Source organism: Ranitomeya variabilis, chromosome 5 (genome assembly GCF_051348905.1).
Source record: "Ranitomeya variabilis isolate aRanVar5 chromosome 5, aRanVar5.hap1, whole genome shotgun sequence".
In the NCBI taxonomy this organism is placed as follows: domain Eukaryota; kingdom Metazoa; phylum Chordata; class Amphibia; order Anura; family Dendrobatidae; genus Ranitomeya; species Ranitomeya variabilis.
Genome location: NC_135236.1, coordinates 605,107,239 through 605,127,423, shown reverse-complemented (window position 1 = coordinate 605,127,423; position 20,185 = coordinate 605,107,239). Strand labels below are relative to the sequence as shown.

At 49.3% G+C, this 20,185-nt stretch overlaps 1 protein-coding gene across 3 annotated transcripts in view; it reads right to left on the bottom strand.

Moving 5' to 3' along the window:
• VDAC1 (voltage dependent anion channel 1) overlaps positions 1-20,185 on the bottom strand; it is a 101,046-nt gene that overhangs the window by 34,486 nt on the left and 46,375 nt on the right. The window contains exon 1 of one of the 3 annotated variants that reach the window (XM_077266073.1): positions 16,744-16,932. The exons of 1 other annotated variant lie outside the window; for it this stretch is intronic. The gene's annotated coding sequence lies outside the window, so the exon portion shown is untranslated. Of the gene's footprint in view, positions 1-16,743; positions 16,933-20,185 lie in introns of those variants that run through there. One more of the 3 variants, XM_077266074.1, reaches the window with a different exon arrangement.

Sequence of the window (20,185 nt, the reverse complement as noted above, 5' to 3'; positions counted from 1 at the left end):
ATCCCTCCTACCTCCTCCACCTCCTCCTCCTCCACCTGTCCCTGGGCTCCAACACCGCTAGTTGTTGCCTGGTAGTGCTGTACGCACAGTCAACAGTCCCTCCTCTGTTATTGGGGTTCAGTAACGTCAGCTGTTCCCCTGCTGTGTGTGTGGCAATCCCTCCTACCTCCTCCTACCTCCTCCACCTGTCCCTGGGCTACAACACCGCTAGTTGTTGCCTGGTAGTGCTGTACGCACAGTCCCAACAGTCCCTCCTCTGTTATTGGGGTTCAGTAACGTCAGCTGTTCCCCTGCTGTGTGTGTGGCAATCCCTCCTCCACCTCCTCCTCCTCCACCTGTCCCTGGGCTCCAACACCGCTAGTTGTTGCCTGGTAGTGCTGTACGCACAGTCAACAGTCCCTCCTCTGTTATTGGGGTTCAGTAACGTCAGCTGTTCCCCTGCTGTGTGTGTGGCAATCCCTCCTCCACCTCCTCCTCCTCCACCTGTCCCTGGGCTCCAACACCGCTAGTTGTTGCCTGGTAGTGCTGTACGCACAGTCCCAACAGTCCCTCCTCTGTTATTGGGGTTCAGTAACGTCAGCTGTTCCCCTGCTGTGTGTGTGGCAATCCCTCCTCCACCTCCTCCTCCTCCACCTGTCCCTGGGCTCCAACACCGCTAGTTGTTGCCTGGTAGTGCTGTACGCACAGTCAACAGTCCCTCCTCTGTTATTGGGGTTCAGTAACGTCAGCTGTTCCCCTGCTGTGTGTGTGGCAATCCCTCCTACCTCCTCCACCTCCTCCTCCTCCTCCTCCACCTGTCCCTGGGCTCCAACACCGCTAGTTGTTGCCTGGTAGTGCTGTACGCACAGTCAACAGTCCCTCCTCTGTTATTGGGGTTCAGTAACGTCAGCTGTTCCCCTGCTGTGTGTGTGGCAATCCCTCCTACCTCCTCCTACCTCCTCCTCCTCCACCTGTCCCTGGGCTACAACACCGCTAGTTGTTGCCTGGTAGTGCTGTACGCACAGTCCCAACAGTCCCTCCTCTGTTATTGGGGTTCAGTAACGTCAGCTGTTCCCCTGCTGTGTGTGTGGCAATCCCTCCTCCTCCTCCACCTGTCCCTGGGCTCCAACACCGCTAGTTGTTGCCTGGTAGTGCTGTACGCACAGTCCCAACAGTCCCTCCTCTGTTATTGGGGTTCAGTAACGTCAGCTGTTCCCCTGCTGTGTGTGTGGCAATCCCTCCTCCACCTCCTCCTCCTCCACCTGTCCCTGGGCTCCAACACCGCTAGTTGTTGCCTGGTAGTGCTGTACGCACAGTCAACAGTCCCACCTCTGTTATTGGGGTTCAGTAACGTCAGCTGTTCCCCTGCTGTGTGTGTGGCAATCCCTCCTCCTCCTCCACCTGTCCCTGGGCTCCAACACCGCTAGTTGTTGCCTGGTAGTGCTGTACGCACAGTCCCAACAGTCCCTCCTCTGTTATTGGGGTTCAGTAACGTCAGCTGTTCCCCTGCTGTGTGTGTGGCAATCCCTCCTCCACCTCCTCCTCCTCCACCTGTCCCTGGGCTCCAACACCGCTAGTTGTTGCCTGGTAGTGCTGTACGCACAGTCAACAGTCCCTCCTCTGTTATTGGGGTTCAGTAACGTCAGCTGTTCCCCTGCTGTGTGTGTGGCAATCCCTCCTCCACCTCCTCCTCCTCCACCTGTCCCTGGGCTCCAACACCGCTAGTTGTTGCCTGGTAGTGCTGTACGCACAGTCAACAGTCCCTCCTCTGTTATTGGGGTTCAGTAACGTCAGCTGTTCCCCTGCTGTGTGTGTGGCAATCCCTCCTCCACCTCCTCCTCCTCCACCTGTCCCTGGGCTCCAACACCGCTAGTTGTTGCCTGGTAGTGCTGTACGCACAGTCAACAGTCCCTCCTCTGTTATTGGGGTTCAGTAACGTCAGCTGTTCCCCTGCTGTGTGTGTGGCAATCCCTCCTACCTCCTCCACCTCCTCCTCCTCCACCTGTCCCTGGGCTACAACACCGCTAGTTGCCGTCCAGAAGTGCTGTACGCACAGAGCCAAACACCTCGCCAATGTGTTAGTGGGGTTCAGCACCGCCAGCTGTTCCCCTGCTGTGTATACGGCAACGTGTACTGCGACCGCCACGCAGGCACAACAAGTTAAATTTAAGGGAACCTGTCCCCCCCCCCCCCCCCCAGGCGTTTGTTACTGAAGGAGCCACCTTGTGCAGCAGTAATGATGCAAAGGGAAAAAGTGCCTCTTTTTGTGGTGCTCCTTGCACATGCTGAACCTAACACATATGAAAAGTGTCCCCTCCTACCGTGATACCGTCCGGTAGGTGGAACTTTCCTTTGTGATGTGACGCAGCACAGCCGTCATTCTTACCCCCTTGGCGCCGTGCGCCGCCTCCTCAGCGTTGTTTGAATCAGTCCCGGAGCCTGCGCTGTTAGGTTAGCCCTTGGCCATGCACACATTTTGCGTTGCCCGTCTTCTGACATCATTTGGTGTCAGGCTGGCTGCGCCTGTGCGGCCGCGCTGGCCGAGATCCCGCCTCGTACTGTCTTCTGATTTCATCCCACTGGGGGCCTGAGATCCATGGACATGCGCAGTGCATATCTGAACCTCCACCTCTCACTCATCTCCCTACGGCTTCTTCAAACTGTGCAGTGTCAGCTGGTCCCTAATAGCATGCCACGGCCGTGACACCGCACAGTCTGAAGAAGCCGTAGGGAGGGGAGTGAGAGGCGAGGATATGCACTGCGCATGGCCACGGATCTCAGGCCCCCAGTGGGATGAAATCAGAAGACAGTACGAGGCGGGATCTCGGCCAGCGCGGCCGCACAGGCGCAGCCAGCCTGACACCAAATGATGTCAGAAGACGGGCAGCGCAAAATTTGTGCATGGCCAAGGGCTAACCTAACAGCGCAGGCTCCGGGACTGATTCAAACAACGCTGAGGAGGCGGCGCACGGCGCCAAGGGGGTAAGAATGACGGCTGTGCTGCGTCACATCACAAAGGAAAGTTCCACCTACCGGACGGTATCACGGTAGGAGGGGACACTTTTCATAAGTGTTAGGTTCAGCATGTGCAAGGACCATAATTAAAAGAGCTAAGTTTACCTTTTCCAGCATTAGTGCTGTACACGATGGCTCTTTCAGCTACAAACGCCTGGGGGGGGGTTAAAGTTTCCCTTTCAACTTGCTCCAGTGCAGGCTTCGGCCTACACTCTGCTCCCTCTCCTCCTCCTGCTGACCCTGGGCTCCAACACCGCCAGTTAGGGCCCGGTACTGCTAGCTGCACAGAGAAAAACACCAGCCAATGTGTCAGTGGGGTTCAGCACCGCCAGCTGTTCCCCTGCTGTGTAGCCGGCATCGTGTCCTGCAAAAGCCACGCAGACACAAGAACTGAAATTGAAGTAAACCTGTCCCCCCTCCCCCAGGTGTTTCTACGTTTTACAGCCACCTTGTACGACAGTAATGCTGCATGTGTGCAAGGTGGCTCAGAAACTTAGTCTCCTTGCCCATGGGGAACTGAACACGTCTAAAATGAGTCCTCTGCGACCATTAAAACGTCCCTCAGGTGTGATTTTCCTTTGTATTGACACGCAACAAGCTCCTTGGTAGCGCTGCCTTTCTTCTGGCATCATTGTTTGGCTGCCTGCGCCTCTGAGGCCGCCTTGCCCCACACAACGCCCCTCGGTGTCTTATTAATTTGGACTGCGAGGGTGTGATTGATGGGCATGAACGGTGCATTTCTTCGCCTGTCCCTCATCTCCTTCCGCCTTCTTTGGACTGTGCGGCTTCATGGCCGTGGCATGCGATAAGGGATCAGCTGACGCCGCATAGTCTGAAGCGGGTGTAAGAAACCAAGCGAGAGGCGAACATATGTACTGCACCAGGCCATGAATCCCAGCCCCGCAGTGTTTTAACAATGTTAAGACACTGCGGGGCTGGGATTCATGGTCATCGCAAACCGCACCGGCCGACATTACATGATGTCAGAGGATGGGCAGCGCTAACAGCGCAAGGCCAAGGGATAACACGACAGCGCAGACTCCTGTGCAACAAATAACGATGCTCAGGAGGCCGCGCCAAGCACCAAGGTGGCATTTTTGCCAGCTGTACTGCGTCTCTTTACGAAGGGAACTCACGCCTCAAAATCAGTTTGACTGTGTAAGGGCCTAAATGTTATACGTGTTCCTTTCAGCGTGTGCAAGGAGCAAAATTAAAAGAGCAACCTTTGACTTGTGCGGCACTACTGCTGCATAAGCTGTGGCTCTTCTAGTTTGTAACCCCTGAGGGGGGGGTTAAAGGTTACCTTTGAAATCGGTTCAATTAGGCTTCGGCCTACACTCTGCTCCACCGGCAGAGCCCGGGCTCCAACAACGCTAGTTGCTGTCCGGAAGTGCTGGCTGCACAGAGCCAAACACCTCGCCAATGTGTCAGTGGGGTTCAGCACCGCCAGCTGTTCCCCTGCTGTGTAGCCGGCAACGTGTCCTGCGACCGCCACGCAGGCACAACAGACCCAAAGCTGCCGCCACTGCAGGCTTCGGCCTACACTTCCCTCCCCCTTGCTCCTCCTCCTGCTCCTCCTCCTGCTGACCCCGGGCTCTAACACCGCCAGTTGGGGCCCGGTACTGCTAGCTGCACAGAGAAAAACACCAGCCAATGTGTCAGTGGGGTCCAGCACCGCCAGCTGTTCCCCTGCTGTGTAGCCGGCATCGTGTCCTGCAAAAGCCACGCAGACACAAGAACTGAAATTGAAGGGAACCTGTCCCCCCTCCCCCAGGCGTTTGTACGTTTTACAGCCACCTCGTACAGCGGTAATGCTGCATGTGTGCAAGGTGGCTCATAAACGTATTCTCCTCGCACATGTGGAACTGAAAACACGTCTAAAATGTGTCCTCTGTGTGACCATTTAACCGTCCCGGTGGTGTGACTTTCCTTTGTAATGACACGCTGCAACCCCCTTGGTAGCGCTGCCCGTCTTCTGGCATCATTGTTTGGCTGGCTGCGCCTCTGCGGCCGCCCTGACCCACACAACGCCCCTCGGTGTCTTATTTATTGGGACTGCGAGGGTGTGATTGATGGGCATGAGCAGTGCATATCTTCGCCTGTTGTCACTCATCTCCTTCCGCCTTCTTCAGACTGTGCGGCTTCATGGCCGTGGCATGCGATAAGGGATCAGCTGACGCCGCACAGTCTGAAGCGGGTGTAAGGACCCGAGTGCGAGAGGCCAACATATGTGCTGCGCCAGGCCATGAATCCCAGCCCCGCAGTGTTTTAACAATGTTAAGACACTGCGGGGCTGGGATTCATGGTCATCGCGAACCGCACCGGCCAACATTAAATGAGGTCAGAAGATGGGCAGCGCTAACAGCGCTAGGCCGGGGGATAACACGACAGCGCAGACTCCTGTACAGCAAATAACGCTCAGGAGGCTGCACCCAGCACCAAGGTGGGATTCTTGACATCTGTGCTGCGTCTCATTACAAAGGGAACTCGCGCCTCCAACACAGTTTGACTGTATAAAGGGCTAAATGTTATACGTGTTTCATTCGGCGTGTGCAAGGAGCAAAATTAAAAGAGCAACCTTTGACTTGTGCAGCACTACTGCTGCATAAGCTGTGGCTCTTCTAGTTTGTAACCCCTGAGGGGGGGGGGTTAAAGGTTACCTTTGAAATCGGTTCAATTAGGCTTCGGCCTACACTCTGCTCCACCGGCAGAGCCCGGGCTCCAACAACGCTAGTTGCTGTCCGGAAGTGCTGGCTGCACAGAGCCAAACACCTCGCCAATGTGTCAGTGGGGTTCAGCACCGCCAGCTGTTCCCCTGCTGTGCAGCCGGCATCGTGTCCTGCAAAAGCCACGCAGACACTTGCTCTTGTACCTTCTGCTCCCCATCCTGGTTCCAGTACTGTCAGCTGGTTCTGGGCAGAGCCTTTGGCTTAGGTGCCTCCCTCTGGGTATCCGAGTTCCACCAACGTCAGGTGGTCCTTGGTAGTGCTTTCAGGCACGGGTACCTCCTGCTTAGTAACCGGGTTCCAGTAACGTCAGCTGGTCGTCGGTAGTTCCATTGGCTCTTGGACCTTCGGCTACCCATCCGGGTTCCAGCACCGTCAGCTGGTTCTCGGCAGTGTCTTTTGCTCTTGTACCTTCTGCTCCCCATCCTGGTTCCAGTACCGTCAGCTGGTTCCGGGCAGAGCCTTTGGCTTAGGTGCCTCCCTCTGGGTATCCGAGTTCCACCAACGTCAGGTGGTCCTTGGTAGTGCTTTCAGGCACGGGTACCTCCTGCTTAGTAACCGGGTTCCAGTAACGTCAGCTGGTCCTCGGTAGTTCCATTGGCTCTTGGACCTTCGGGTAGCCATCCGAGTTCCAGTTCCATCAGCTGTTTCTCGGCATTTTCTCAGCCTTCTTGTACCTTCTGCTACATTTCCAAGTTCAAGAGACTAAACACGATGACCCGGAAGACCACCCCTAAGATGACGACGACACCAGAGACGACAACCACCGTGATGACGACGACCCTGGAGACGATGACCCTGAAGACCACCCCGATGACGACGACCCCGGAGACGACGACCCTGGAGACGACGACGACCTGGAAGACCGAGAAGCAGAAGAACAAGAGGCTGCAGAACAAAGAGCAGAAGAACATTAAGCATAACACTAAATATCAGAGCAAAAAATATTATCTAAATTATAAGCAGAAGAAGACTAAGCAGTGTATGGGGGTGAGTCCGTTCCTCCTCGTGGTGCCCCTGGATAAAGCCTGATGCTGCAGGCCAAACTGAACGCGGACAAATGTAACTGTTTTGTGACAGGCAGAACGGAAGGTGTAATCTTCAAACTTTTATAGATAACAACTACGGGAATGCCTGTCACAAATAAGAATATGATGAAGAAGTAGAATATGATGAAGATAATAGTAAAATAAAAAGAATATGAACAATGTAACCAAAAAAATAATAGGTAGAAGATGAAGAAGATGAATAAGGTGAAGAAGTTGATGTCAAAGAAGCTGATGATGAGGATAATGAAGAAGAAAGTGTGGGAGAAGTAAAAAAGAAGGTGAAGGGCGTGGAAGTAGTGAAACATCAATATCTGACAAAATAAAAAAAAAATTAACATAGTCAAAATCTTTCTACCGCCGAACGTCATAAAAAAAAACAAAATCCTGCTATTCTATTACATTGGGCTAAACCTCTGTGCCTTTAATGTCTCCGCCACGTCCCCCAATACAGCCTACATTATTCTTAGTTGTTTTCCTTCCTGTAGAATTAACCTACAAGGAAAGAAAGGGTTTATTTTAATTCCGATATTTTCGTCCCATTGACTTGCATTGGGATCGGGGATCGGTATCGGATTAGATCCGATACTTTGACGGTATCGGCCGATACTTTCCGATACCGATACTTTCCGATATCGGAAGGTATCGCTGAACACTAATTGTGACGGAATGCAGTTAACGCTAGTGTGAAAGTAGCCTTAGGCCTTCACACTTCCGTCTTTTTGCCTCCGTCGCAATCCGTCATTATGGCAAAAAAAACAGATCCTGCAAATGTGCCCGCAGGATCCGTTTGATTGCCATTGACTTTAACTAACGATGGATTGCGACGGATGGACACACGTCGTCGTGTTTTAGCGGTCCATTGTGACAAAAACAACGTTCAATGTAATGTTTTTTTTTGTCCGTCGGATCCGCCATTTCCGACCGCGCATGCGCGGCCGGAACTCCGCCCCCTCCTCCCCGCGCATCACAATGGGCAGCAGATAAGTTGTAAAACTGCATCCGCTGCCCACGTTGTGCTAAATTTAGCACAATGTCCGTCGGTACGTCGGGCCGATGGTTTGCGACGGCTCCGTACTGACGGAAGTGTGAAAGTAGCCTTACAGCGGCTGAAGATCTCCAAAGAGTAGTGCAGTGCTTACAAGCTCTCTCCAATAGTTTGCAATCAATGCTGGCCCCTGTGCCCCTCCGATACTGAAGAGCAAGAGAGAGCGCACTGTCACTCAGGAGCGCACCAGACCCCAGCAAATTAAGAGACAGGGAGCAGTGCGCTCCTCAAGATAGATAATGAGTCAACCCTTAATTGGTTTCTAGCAAAAACCTTCCATTTCCATAATATATATATATATTTTTTTTTTTTTAAGAATCTCACCCACTGCATGTGGTCACGATATGAAGAAAATGTGATTTCACAAGCCACTATGACAACATTAAAGCAGTAGTCCGGCCTTAGAGCAATTGCGAACTTGACTTCAGACGTGTGAATCCTCACATCGCGCGCACTGTCGGCCCTAGGACTATGATTTGCATATATGCAGTCACATGTCAACTAGATGGCGCAGCCTCACTCAATGCAGTCTAGTCGGAATGTGGCCAGAAGTCTGCAAATCACCTTCTTGACGCTAAATCCCCACAGCGTGTAGTCCGTGTGATGTGAAGATTCACAAGTCTGCAGTGATATACTGTGACTGCAGACTTGTGGCCTTTGGGCCGGACTGCCCCTGTAAATTACACTAAGCAGACATGGCCACATTGCCGTGAGGAAACATGTCAGTTGCTGGGAAACTTTCTAGTTATTCATTTATAAAATAAGTACTCAAAGAATCTTCCTTGTTTGTGGCACATGCAGCATGATTATCGGCCGTACCACTGTCTTCTGTACAGCACTGTGGGCACAGTGCTCTCATTCACCAGGGGAGGGCACACTTGTTGGCTATGCTGCCAGCAGTGCCCTGACAAGGGGGGAAACATGGCTCTGAAGGGTTACATTTTAACACGCAGAAACCAATTGTGTTCCCTGTGATCAGTGGCACCGGTGCTCTACTTATCCACCTACAAAGAAGAAAATACAATGTGTACAGCCACGACGCCTTGTCCTCTGATTGCCCGCTGTGTGCCAATTAGAGTAACCGGAGAAAACCAATCTAGAAGCCGGAGTTGTTAGGCCGTGTAGCCGTAGCAACCAAACTGTCTGACATGACTCAGTTGTTCAGCAACCAGTACTGGGAGCAGGAAAGGGAAAAGCAGCTTGGCAGCAATCCTGCCGGGCCATGCATAGTCACGTGGCAGAGGGACCGTGGGAGGACTAAAAATACATTAAAATAAACTATTATTTTCTAGAATATGCATTGAAGCCAATTCTCAACATTCAGCCTGCAGAGATTATGTGATGGCACGTGACCAGTATGGCCCGGCCACCTAGCGTTTCCTCTGACTACTGGGCAGGGGTCTGACTAGTGCCTCGGTTTCTGCACACGGCGCTCATCTGAGGCCGCAGGAAAGCCGTCCAGCATTATACAATATAGGGAACAATTATGTATTATGGGATATTTATTTAGGAAGGAGAATATAGTTCAAGGCTGATTGTGGAGTCGTAGTCACCACAGTATGTAGCAGAACTGTCAGCAGGTTGTTGCCATGTAATCTGATGTAGGGGCTGAGACCCTGATTACAGTGATGTGTCACTTACTAGGCTGTGTTTTGCTGTTTGAATACAATCAGTGTTTTATCAGCAGGAGGTAATCACTAGAGGTCTGGGTGTCTCATGCTTTAGAAGGTGACGTGCTGCGGTGTAGTCTCTATAATGCACTGAAGGGACATATACTCATTTCAATGGATGCCATGAGATATTACGGTACATTTCTTCCCAGCATAGAGCTAAGGGTTAGCCAGTGGTTACAGATACAAACACGGAGGGAAAAGCTGACTGACAGGACGGCTTTATTAAGGTTTGTCTGAGCATCTCTGCACATTTACACCTACACCTCTCATGATATTCAGTGAACAGGTCGTTATTGGGGACATGGATAAACATTACTTTTGGTCATAATTTTGCCTGAATAATATCAACAGCATGAGCACATTAGGAATGCTGCAAGGTGGCACCCCCACCAAAAATGATTAGCTGTCATACTGGACATACTTGTACAACTATTAGCAGACCATGTTAGGGGCGTCCACATGCGGCTTGCAGATCTCATATTCTTACTGCAGAAAGATCCCCGTTCACAGATGGAACAGATTTTCAGACACAAAATTCCTGCGACCAACTTGCTGCCTATAAATATACCCCTACTGCACCTATGCACAGGTAGACCCTCATTCTAATCAGTGAGGGTCTTTCATCCTCAGAATAAACAGGCCACAATTCTAATAAAGAGGACCTTTCACTGGAATATTTATGTTATATAAAGTCTCTTATTAAGTACAATCCTCCTCCAACTGACGATACACCACTGTTCATGGAGCCGCTGCTGTGAGTGATTAACTTTACCGATGTCATGCTGATTGACAGCCCACTACCAGCTGCCTAAGTGCGGGGAGGCTGCTGTCAATCAGCATGAAGTCGGCAGTGACGCCCGTGAACAGAGCCAACTAAAAGAGAAAAAGATGCTCTGTTGATGTGTGGTCAAAAAGCAGCAGAATCGCTGGCAGGAGCAGTCCACGGCCCATAAGAAAAAAAGCATTATTGCCCCTCAACCATCTAATGTGGCAATTCATGTTGGAAATGCTCTCTTTATTTTCTCGGGAGTTAAGCTGAGACTATACACTACCGTTCAAAAGTTTAGGGTCAATTAGAAATGTCCTTATTTTTTAAAGAAACCACAGTTTTTTCCAATGAAGCCAACATTAAATGATACAGAAATACACTCTATACATTGTTAATGTGGTAAATGACTATTCTAGCTGCAAACGTATGGTACTTTGTCTTTGCTAACTGTGTAAGAAGGCAAATGGATGGTTAGAATACCCTTGAAAACCCTTGTGCAAGTATGTTACCACAGCTGAAAACAGTTTGGCTGATTAGAGAACCTATAAACCTGACCTTCCTTTGAGCTGAAAAAAAAAAATACACCAGTATAATCAGGTCAGAACCCTTGACCGGAAAATACAAAAATTACTACTTATGAAACAATGTGTTTTGTTAAAGTCATAATTTTATTAAAATGTTCATAAAACATATTTAAATTAGAAACTCAACAAGATGCCTCTTGTGTAAAGGAGGCCTGCCAGAAATATCCACATGCAATGTTAAAAGAATGTAACAAATGTCCACATGGACCTGCGCTGAACCATATCAGTCAATGATAATAATAATAATAATAGGTACAAAAAAAAAATCAAATGATTCCCGATTTTGATTATTTAAATCACAGTCATGCAATGTATGCCAAAAGAAAGTGCTAAATGTAAATGACCGGATGAATACATCCTAATCCTAACAACCAAGGAACACTCCTCACAAATGTGTAGAGAGATTAAAGATCAATATTACCTATTGAGTGCAAAGTCCCAGTATTGAAGTCCAGCGTTTGTATGGGTGATCTGGCCAAGCCTCCCTCCACCCCAACGCACGTTTCATAATGCCTTCTTCAGGGAGAACTCTATACATTGTTAATGTGGTAAATGACTATTCTAGCTGCAAACTTCTGGTTTGTAATGCAATATCTTCATATGTGTATAGAAGCCCATTTCCAACAACCATCACTCCAGTGTTCTTATGGTACTGTGTGTTTCCTGTGTAAGAAGGCTAATGGATGGTTAGAATACCCGTGTGCGAGTATGCTAGCACAGCTGAAAACAGTTTGGCTTATTAGAGAACCTATAAACCTGACCTTCCTTTGAGCTAGTTGAGAATCTGGAGCATTACATTTGTTGGTTCCATTAAACTCTCAAAATGGCCAGAAAAAAAGACCTTTCATGTGAAACTCGACAGTCTATTCTTGTTCTTAGAAATGAAGGCTATTCCATGCGAGAAATTGCCAAGAAACTGAAGATTTCCTACAACGATGTGTACTACTCCCTTCAGAGGAGAGCACAAACAGGCTCTAACCAGAGTAGAAAGAAGTGGGAGGCCCCGCTGCACAACTGAGCAACAAGACAAGTACATTAGAGTCAGTAGTTTGAGAAATCGACGCCTCACAGGTCCTCAACTGGCAGCTTCATTAAATAGTACACGCAAAATGCCAGTGTCAACGTCTACAGTGAAGAGGCGACTCTGGGATGCTGGCCTTCAGGGCAGAGTGGCAAAGAAAAAGCCATATCTGAGACTGGCTAATAAAAGGAAAAGATTAATATGGGCTAAAGAACAGACACTAAACAGAGGAAGATTGGATAAAAGTTATGGACAGACAAATCCAAGTTTGAGGTGTTTGGATCACACAGAAGAACATTTGTGAGAACTGAACAGATGCTGGAAGAGTGCCTGATGCCATCTGTCAAGCATGGTGGAGGTAATGTCATGGTCTGGGGTTGCTTTGGTGCTAGTTAACTCGGAGATTTGAACAAGGTAAAAGGGATTTTGACTAAGGAAGGCTATCACTCCATTTTGCAACGCCATGCCATACCCTGTGGACAGCGCTTGATTGGAGCCAAATTCATCCTACAACAGGACAATGACCCAAAGCACACCTCCAAATTATGCAAGAACTATTTAGTGAAGAAGCAGGCAGCTGGTATTCTAACTCTAATGGAGTGGCCAGCGCAGTCACAGATCTCAAAAAGTGTCCAACAAGCTCGTAAGCGTGGGGACCCTTGGCATGGGTTACAAGCTTACGAATTTTGGCCAAAATATCAACCAATGCCTCACTATTTTTGTATATTTTTTTGCACTATATATTTCAGGGTGCAGCCGAGACCAAACACGTTCGGTCTCGCATGAGGGGTGTTCGCACTGGGATGCATTGAGAGTGTGCAGGCCAGTCCCCCTAATCATAAAGTAGGGGCGTGACTAATAGGCTGTGAACCAGACACTATGCAGTACCCTTGTGTGAACAACACCCTATGCGGGCCTACACTGTGCAATTTTATACTGGGCAGTCACCCCCTCCAGGAATGGGTAGGTGGAGAGTGGCTGTTGATCTGGTATTTTGCACCTGTGTTGCTAACATCTTGCTTTATGGGCAGGTAAGTGTTGCTGCTCTTTTTTTCTGTTTCAATTTTTGAAGACTTTGAGTCTTTAGTGGCTTTGCTATTTAGCTTGATTTAGAGATGATCTGCAAAGAGGAGTGGACCAAAATTCCTCCTGACATGTGCGCAATCCTCATTATCAACTACAGCAATGTCTGACAGCTGTGATTGTCAACAAGTGTTTTGCCACCAAGTACAGTGCCTTGCGTAAGTATTCGGCCCCCTGGAACTTTTCAACCTTTTCCCACATATCATGCTTCAAACAAAGATACCAAATGTAAATTTTTGGTGAAGAATCAACATCAAATGGAACACAATTGCGAAGTTGAATGAAATTTATTGGTTATTTTAAATTTTTGTGGAAATTCCAAAACTGAAAAGTGGGGCGTGCATTATTATTCGGCCCCTTTAACTTAATACTTTTTTGCACCACCTTTTGCTGTGATTACAGCTGCAAGTCATTGGGGTATGTCTCTATCAGTTTCGTACCTCGAGAGACTGAAATTCTTGCCCATTCTTCCTTGGCAAACAGCTCGAGCTCAGTGAGGTTTGATGGAGATCGTTTGTGAACAGCAGTTTTCAGCTCTTTCCACAGATTCTCAATTGGATTGAGGTCTGGACTCTGACTTGGCCATTCTAACACATGCATACACACGTTTATTTGTGAACCATTCCATTGTAGATTTTGCTTTATGTTTGGGATCATTGTCTTGTTGGAAGACAAGTCTCTGTCCCAGTCTCAGGTCTTTTGCAGACTCCAACAGGTTTTCTTCAAGAATGGTCCTGTATTTGGCTCCATCCATCTTCCCATCAATTTTAACCATCTTCCCTGTCCCTGCTGAAGAAAAGCAGGCCCAAACCATGATGCTGCCACCACCATGTTTGACAGTGGGGATGGTGTGTTCAGGGTGATGAGCTGTGTTGCCTTTACACCAATCGTATCGTTTGGCATTGTGGCCCAAAAATTTGATTTTGGTTTCATCTGACCAGAGCACCTTCTTCCACATGTTTGGTGTGTCTCCCAGGTGGCTTCTTGCAAACTTTAAACGACACTTTTGATGGATATCTTTGAGAAATGAATTTCTTCTTGCCACTCTACCATAAACGCCAGATTTGTGCAGGGGTACAACTGATTGTTGTCCCATGGACAGACTGTCCCACCTCAGCTGTAGATCTCTGCAGTTCATCCAGAGTGATCATGGGCCTCTTGGCTGCATCTCTGATCAGTCTTCTCCTTGTTTGAGATGAAAGTTTAGAGGGACGGCTGGGTCTTGGTAGATTTGCAGTGGTATAATACTCCTTCCATTTCAATATGATCGCTTGCACAGTGCTCCTTGGGATATTTAAAGTTTTGGAAATCATTTTGTATCCAAATCCGGCTTTAAACTTCTCCACAACAGTATCACGGACCTGCCTGTTGTGTTCATTGGTCTTCATGACGCTCTCTGTGCTTCAAACAGAACCCTGAGACTATCACAGAGCAGGTGCATGTATACGGAGACTTGATTACACACAGGTGGATTATATTTATCATCAGTAGGCATTTAGGACAACATTGGATCATTCAGAGATCCACAATGAACTTCTGGAGTGAGTTTGCTGCACTGAAAGTACAAGGGCCGAATAATATTGCACGCCCCACTTTTCAGTTTTTGAATTTCCACAAAAATTTAAAATAGCCAATACATTTCATTCAACTTCACAATTGTGTTCCACATGTTGTTGATTCTTCACCAAAAATTTACATTTGGTATCTTTATGTTTGAAGCATGATATGTGGGAAAAGATTGAAAAGTTCCAGGGGGCTGAATACTTTCACAAGGCACTGTATTAAGTCTGGTTTGCCGGAGAGATCAAATACTCATTTCTCACTGCAAATACATTTATAGATGTGATTTTCTGGATTTTATTTTTGATATTCTATCTCTCAATGTTAAAATTAACCTACCCTTAAAATTATAGACTGTTCATGTCTTTGTCAGTGGGCAAACTTACATTAGCAAGAGAGGAAATAATCATTTCCTTCACTATAGATATGCATCCATTAGCACATGTGCATCCATCAGTATGAACATAGATGTATATCCATCATCTGTGTGTAGTGTGCATCCAGTGTGTACGCATACAATGAGTATACAGCGTGTGTACAGCATGCATGCAGTGTGTGTACAGGTACGGCTCTGCCTGTGATAAGGAGCATTCGATGCTTCGGAATCTGAATGGTTTCCCATAAGGGCACATTTTATATAATACATGGCGCGCTCACAGACGCACGTAATACATGTCCTTCAGGCCTAGACACGCTCCCACAGATCCACCGCTATCCCAGGAAGGCCATATAATCCCCATATGGAATAGTAGGAGCCCGGAGGGTCGGCCTACACGCTGCCGGTATACGTCATGTCTATGCCTTGAGGGACTGATGCCAAATGAGGAGTGTCCTTCATAGTCAGGGTCAGATGACATCTCATTTCAGGGACACGACAAATGGCTCCTATCCTCGGTCCACGTGCAAGTCCGGGACATGGAAAGTCCAGAACCTTCTCACTGTGGGCCGAGAGCTGACACTTTATACAACAGCTCTTTAGATAGGCATTATATTATATAGTATTATATTATATATTACACCCAGCACACTGTGCTCCAGTCTCCACTCACAGGACTATGATGCTGCAGAGAAAGGGTCGCTATAATCTGCTGACACCCTGCGTGACCTTGGGCAGCACGACCCCGGAGTCCGTGCCCACACACACGGCTCACCGGGCCGGGCCCAGCTCAGCACCACTATAGGAGGGGAGGAAGGAGCATTCAAGGTGAATGGCCCATTACTGGTCTGCAGGGAAGGGGCGCAGACTGCCACCATCACACTACACCGCTGTCTCCGTACAGGAGGAGATACCAGAAGGGAGAAAACACAGAGAGGACAGCAGTGGGGGGCACAGATCCAGCAGGCTTGGTGCCATCAGGCTGCTGCCGGACACACGCCATTGCCCCATCAGCCGGGCACACTGCCCCCATGAGCCGGGCACACTGCCCCCATCAGCCGGGCACACGCCATTGCCCCATCAGCCGGGCACACTGCCCCCATGAGCCGGGCACACTGCCCCACCAGCCGGACACACTGCCCCCAGGAGCCGGGCACACTGCCCCCAGGAGCCGGGCACACTGCCCCCAGGAGCCGGGCACACTGCCCCCAGGAGCCGGGCACACTGCCCCACCAGCCGGACACACTGCCCCCAGGAGCCGGGCACACTGCCCCCATCAGCCGGGCACACTGCCCCCATCAGCCGGGCACACTGCCCCACCAGCCGGACACACTGCCCCCATCAGCCGGGCACACTGCCCCACCAGCCGGACACACTGCCCCCATCAGCCGGGCACACTGCCCCACCAGCCGGACACACGCCATTGCCCCCATGAGCCGGACACACTGCCCCACCAGCCGGACACACGCCATTGCCCCCATGAGCCGGACACACTGCCCCACCAGCCGGACACACGCCATTGCCCCCATGAGCCGGACACACTGCCCCCAGCCGGGAGCAGACATAATCCTGGCAGACAATGGAGGTCTCCCTGGAGCCCCTGATAAGCGGAGGCCGAGTGTGCGGTAGATCCGCTCCTGCCTCCGTGCAGGGTACAATGGCCTGACCTGGCACCCACACCACCCCTGCACCCCCCGGGACACAGCACGCCCCACACCCCGCGCCATGCACTGTGCTGCTGCTGCTGCAGTGGTCGCCGGCGGCCTCCAGTATCCGGGGCACATCAGGGCAGCGCGGCCCCCGGTGCGGTGCAGCAGGCACAGCCATACACAGCAGTAGGTGCCGGTATTACCGGGCTCTTACCTCGGAGTGTCACAGCCGGCGCTGCTGCAGCTTTAGGTGTGAGTGACAGCGCACGAGCGGTAGGGGGAGGGGCACCGGGGAAAGCCTCGGAGAGTGTCACAGTGACGTCACCACCACTCCCTCTGGAGCGTGAGGCCGGCGGCAGCATCACGGATGGCGGAGCACTGGCCAATACCCGTGTGCGCTGTGCATGTGACTGCGCCGCCTCTCGCTGCAGCTGAGCCCGCGCTGTCACTGTCCCTCCCTGGGCCTTCTGCCGGGCGCCATGAGGAGCTAGCTGCCTGCACTCTGCCATGAGGCGCTTTCCTGGGCTCTCCCGGGTGGTCACCACTCCCTGCACTCCTAGTTAGGGCTTCGTTCCAATGGTCTACACTAGTGATGAGCGACCATGCTGGGATGAGGTGTTATCTGAGCATGCTCAGGTGCTAACCGAGTGGCTTTGGCGTGCGCGATAATACGTTAGAGACTCTGCGCCTCCTGGCTGTACGACATCCTAGCAAACCGCCATGTTTTGGCTGTCGAACAGCCATGCAGCTGCGGGGTCTTTGACATACCTCCCAACTTTTGAAGATGGGAAAGAGGGACAAAGTTTGCGGCGCGCAACGCGGCAAATTTTAGGCCACACCTCTGACCACACCCATTCATAATTAGCCACACCCATAACCACGTCCCAACCACACCCATTTAGCACTGCTGATCACACTGTTTCATATACAATAATTATAAACAAAAAAATATGGCCACACAGTGCTCCATACTGTACAATGGCCACACATGATGCTCCATACTGTATAATGGCCACACAATGCTCCATACTGTATAATGGCCACACATGATGCTCCATACTGTATAATGGCCACACAATGCTCCATACTGTATAATGGCCACACAGTGCTCCATACTGTATAATGGCCACACAGTGCTCCATACCGTATAATGGCCACACAGTGCTCCATACTGTATAATGACCACACATGATGCTCCATACTGTATAATGGCCCCACATGATGCTCCATACTGTATAATGGCCACACAATGCTCCATACTGTATAATGGCCACACAGTGCTCCATACTGTATAATGACCCCACATGATGCTCCATACTGTATAATGACCGCACATGATGCCCCATACTGTATAATGGCCGCACATGATGCTCCATACTGTATAATGACCCCACATGATTCTCCATACTGTATAATGACCGCACATGATGCTCCATACTGTATAATGGCCACACAGTGCTCCATACTGTATAATGACCGCACATGATGCTCCATACTGTATAATGACCGCACATGATGCTCCATACTGTATAATGGCCACACATGATGCTCCATACTGTATAATGACCCCACATGATGCTCCATACTGTATAATGGCCACACAATGCTCCATACTGTATAATGGCCACACAGTGCTCCATACTGTATAATGACCACACATAATGCTCCATACTGTATAATGACCGCACATGATGCTCCATACTGTATAATGACCGCACATGATGCTCCATACTGTATAATGACCCCACATGATGCTCCATACTGTATAATGACCACACATGATGCTCCGTACTGTATAATGGCCACACAGTGCTCCATACTGTATAATGGCCACACAGTGCTCCATACTGTATAATGGCCACACAGTGCTCCATACTGTATAATGGCCACACATAATGCTCCATACTGTATAATGACCCCACATGATGCTCCATACTGTATAATGACCGCACATGATGCCCCATACTGTATAATGGCCGCACATGATGCTCCATACTGTATAATGACCCCACATGATTCTCCATACTGTATAATGACCGCACATGATGCTCCATACTGTATAATGGCCACACAGTGCTCCATACTGTATAATGACCGCACATGGTGCTCCATACTGTATAATGACCGCACATGATGCTCCATACTGTATAATGGCCACACATGATGCTCCATACTGTATAATGACCCCACATGATGCTCCATACTGTATAATGGCCACACAATGCTCCATACTGTATAATGGCCACACAGTGCTCCATACTGTATAATGACCACACATAATGCTCCATACTGTATAATGACCGCACATGATACTCCATACTGTATAATGACCGCACATGATGCTCCATACTGTATAATGACCCCACATGATGCTCCATACTGTATAATGACCACACATGATGCTCCGTACTGTATAATGGCCACACAGTGCTCCATACTGTATAATGGCCACACAGTGCTCCATACTGTATAATGGCCACACAGTGCTCCATACTGTATAATGGCCACACATGATGCTCCATACTGTATGATGACCACACATGATGCTCCATAGTGTATACTGTATAATGACCGCACATGGTGCTCCATACTGTATAATGGCCACACATGATGCTCCATACTGTATAATGACCCCACATGATGCTCCATACTGTATAATGGCCACACAATGCTCCATACTGTATAATGGCCACACAGTGCTCCATATTGTACAATGACCACACATAATGCTCCATACTGTATAATGACCGCACATGATGCTCCATACTGTATAATGACCGTACATGATGCTCCATACTGTATAATGACCCCACATGATGCTCCATACTGTATAATGACCCCACATGATGCTCCATACTGTATAATGACCACACATGATGCTCCATACTGTATAATGGCCACACATGATGCTCCATACTGTATAATGGCCACACATGATGCTCCATACTGTATAATGGCCACACATGATGCTCCATACTGTATAATGACCCCACATGATGCTCCATACTGTATAATGACTGCACATGATGCCCCATACTGTATAATGGCCACACAGTGCTCCATACTGTATAATGACCGCACATGGTGCTCCATACTGTATAATGACCGCACATGATGCTCCATACTGTATAATGGCCACACATGATGCTCCATACTGTATAATGACCCCACATGATGCTCCATACTGTATAATGGCCACACAGTGCTCCATACTGTATAATGGCCACACATGATGCTCCATACTGTATGATGACCACACATGATGCTCCATACTGTATACTGTATAATGACCGCACATGGTGCTCCATACTGTATAATGGCCACACATGATGCTCCATACTGTATAATGACCCCACATGATGCTCCATACTGTATAATGGCCACACAATGCTCCATACTGTATAATGGCCACACAGTGCTCCATATTGTACAATGACCACACATAATGCTCCATACTGTATAATGACCGCACATGATGCTCCATACTGTATAATGACCCCACATGATGCTCCATACTGTATAATGACCACACATGATGCTCCATACTGTATAATGACCACACATGATGCTCCATACTGTATAATGGCCACACATGATGCTCCATACTGTATAATGGCCACACATGATGCTCCATACTGTATAATGGCCACACATGA